Source organism: Puntigrus tetrazona, chromosome 18 (assembly GCF_018831695.1).
Source record: "Puntigrus tetrazona isolate hp1 chromosome 18, ASM1883169v1, whole genome shotgun sequence".
Taxonomy (NCBI): domain Eukaryota; kingdom Metazoa; phylum Chordata; class Actinopteri; order Cypriniformes; family Cyprinidae; genus Puntigrus; species Puntigrus tetrazona.
The window spans coordinates 16,855,883-16,859,461 of record NC_056716.1 but is presented as its reverse complement, the minus strand read 5'-3'; the positions used below and the strand labels follow the sequence as shown (position 1 = coordinate 16,859,461).

General features: G+C 35.5%; 1 long non-coding RNA gene across 2 annotated transcripts; it reads left to right on the top strand.

Annotated features, from left to right (window-relative positions):
* The first annotated feature begins 605 nt into the window (after positions 1-605).
* On the top strand, positions 606-3,579 carry LOC122323034. 2 transcript variants are annotated; one of them, XR_006246938.1, is made up of 4 exons: positions 606-1,014; positions 1,661-1,731; positions 1,823-1,885; positions 2,976-3,579. It is a non-coding gene; the product is annotated as an uncharacterized LOC122323034 (long non-coding RNA). The 2 variants fall into 2 exon arrangements; XR_006246937.1 differs by lacking the exon at positions 606-1,014 and having other exon boundaries at positions 1,494-1,731.

Sequence of the window (3,579 nt, the reverse complement as noted above, 5' to 3'; positions counted from 1 at the left end):
ATGTATATATACACACACATATAAATATATATACATATATAAAAGCCTAACTTTATTTTTTTTCAGTTGCTCGAGCATTTTGTTTATTTAAAGTTTTTGAATTTTTTTAAAATTTCTATTTAGCTTTATTGTACTTTTATTTTAATATTTTAATTTGTCACTTCAACTAGTTATTTTTAGCTGTTAAAGCATATATATATATATATATATATATATATATATATATATATATATATATATATATATATATATATATATATATATATACATATATATATATATATATATATATATATATATATATATATATATATATATATATATATATATATATATATATATATATATATATATATATATATATATATATATATATATGCTTTAACAGCTAAAAATAACTAGTTGAAGTGACAATATACATATATATATATATATATATATATATATATATATATATATATATATATATATATATATACATGTATGCACACAATTTTGTAAAAACAAAAATGTAAGTTTCAAATACTATAATTTTAATTATAGCTTAGTCAGGACATTTAATTAATTTTCATAAATGTGCCTTAGGAAAATGGCATGCATCTTGAGTCAAAATAAAGGCACTGATATATTTTAAGGTCAATCAGTTTGTTTCCGTTGAAGCAGCTCAGACTTGTGTTTTAGTCTAGGACTAGTCTCATCTTTAAGAAGCCGCTGAATCGATGCTTGAAGGTGAGTTGAATGCTGCTGGTGTCTGGTTTAATTAGCACGGGCTGCTGGGTAACAGTTGGGATGGGATGATGATGTAATCCTGTTAAGTCCTGCAAACAGATGCCGAGCGCCGTGTGTTTGAGGAACGTGTTTGGCCTTGTTTTGAGACGTGAAGAATCGCTCCGTTCTCGACTGGAAGCGCCTCGTTTTCTGGAGTCTGGGATCGTGTTTTGTTCCAGGTCTGTGGGTTTGTTGCTGCTGTGTTCGACCCTGATCTGACTCTGACTCTGACTCTGGGCCGCTTATGTAAGTCTGACCTGCAGCAACTCTGAGATCAGCTGACGACACACACACACTGACAGACACGCTCAGAGATGTGTACTGACACACACACTCACAAAGACACACAGTGACACACTCAGAGACGTACACTCTCGCACACACAGACACACACACACACACTCAAAAAGACGTACACTTACATTCTCACACACACAGACACAACACGCAAATTGACAGAAGCACACTCATACACACACACACATTCAAACACACCTACAATCACACACTCACATGCACTCACACAATCACACTCACTCTCTCGTGCACACACACACACACAATCACTCTCACACACATGCACATGCACTCACAAACACACAATCACACTCACTATCACACACATGCACACATTGACTCACACATTATCACACACAGACACTCATACACACATGCAATCACACACACACACACAAAACACAATCACACTATCACATGCACTCACAATTACACTCACTCTTTTTCACACACACACACACACACAATTAAAATTTCAGACATGCATGCACACTATCGCGCTGGCACACACACACACACACACTCTCACACAAGCTCCTTTTCGTATCCATGTAGTGTTAATGAACACTCATATTTAGTAATTAACTGCCGACAGCCTTCAAGACACAAACACGAGCTGACCTTGGATCTCCGTCATGTTGGTGTTTCTGCTGGATGAGATTAAAGGTCAGTATTCAATCATGTAATAACATTCATCACTGAACAAACCCGTCAAACTCACAATGTTAATTATTCTTTCATTATGATCTGCATTCAGGCGAGGGTTATGAGCCGCTAACAACAGAAGGACACGCATGAGACCAAACCTGCGACTAAACAGGTGAAGCCTTTTAAAAAATGTGTTGACTTTAATAGAGACTCAAGTTAACGCCTTTTACTGCATCATATATATATATATAATAAAATAATATTTTAAAATAAAATTTGTATGCTAAATGACTAAATGCGAATGTAATTCTGCCCTAAAACATTTATTTCATTTCCTTTTCTTAGCTTTATAAATAATAAAAAAATATTTGTAGTTGCAATAAATTCAAATAAATTGGGGTTTGTTAAAGTACTAAAATTACAGAAAATGTAAAAATAAATATAATAAGCTAAATAAAAAAGAATTGGTAAAATAAAATGAAAATAAAATGCTAGTGACGAATTGCATAAAAATAGTTTTATCTTGTAAATAATGAGAATTAAATTCTAAAATGTAAATAATATTTTATGAAATATTCAAAATGTGATAAAAATGTTACTATTAAATAAACGCTGTTGTAAAGATGAAGATGATTGCATTTCTATTTTAATATATTTTTTTTCTTAGGCTAACTTGACATTTTTTGTTCAGTTGTGTATTTTCCGTCTTTTTAATCCCGACGGCCACCTACATCTTCATTAACTTGATCTGGCGGAAGAAGCTTCTCCTAATCAGCTTTAAGAAACAGAAATCTGTGCTTAAACGCCCGCTCAAGCGCTCGGTGTCGGTGTTTTCAGGCTACCGTTCCTGTCTCGTTAATATTACACGGTTAGCGTCCCCCATCACTAATAATCACTATGTGCTCTAGAACAGATGAAGTGCCGCTCGGGTCGGTTCTAGAGCATGCTAGCTGGGGAGCGCTGTGTAATTAGCGGGGAACGAGGTAATTGTTTTTCTCGAGGCCCGTCTGAAACCGAATCTCAAGTCAATCCGAGTCTGGTGTGGTTTCCTGTGACCGAAGGCTCTTTCCTTGCGCACACACACACACACACACACACACACACACACACAGTTCTGTGAGCCGCCCTAAAAATACGCCGATGCTTCCACCACAATTAGCGTCTATTCAGGGCCGCGTTCGCAGACAGCCAAATTTGCATTTCCGTCACGGATGTCTGCCCGGCCCAGCGTCACGTAAACCCTTCCTTCTGTTTGCATCCAGAAAAGCAGGCTCCGGTCCGGTCCCCCAGCTCCCCGAGGTGTGTGCGGACGAGGCCGGAGCGGCGACCTTTGACCTCCGGCTCCCTGCGGTCACGTCTGTGACAGAGGAGGTTAATGGTAGCTTTGCTTTCTTCAGCTGTGTGTCATTGGCTTATGTAATGTGCTCGTTTTCTCTGACTAATTGCCGTCTTCGTATCGTTCCTGCATTAATAGAGCTCGACGAAATCCCTCTTTATTTTTCCCAGATGTCCGTTTTAATTTGACTACATTCTTTTATATTGTACTTTTTTTTGACAAAACACATTTAAATAAATTGTAATGCTTATGCAGTTTAAAAAAAAAGCTAAATAATTAGGGTCGTGTGAAATGAATTTTATAATAATTGTAATAATAAATCATTTTTATTTTACCCATTTCAGTGTTTTAATGGATGCTGTATTTGTTAAAAGAAAGTTTACTAAACACTGAATAAAGTGCCTCTCCATTTAACATGAAGCGATGAAGCTATAAAGTACAGTTTATTAAAGTGTGCAAGATTTTTTTTAGAACAATATGAATAATTTTTTTTCTAGTTTTTCTTAATTCTGTGTTATATGTTAGGAAAC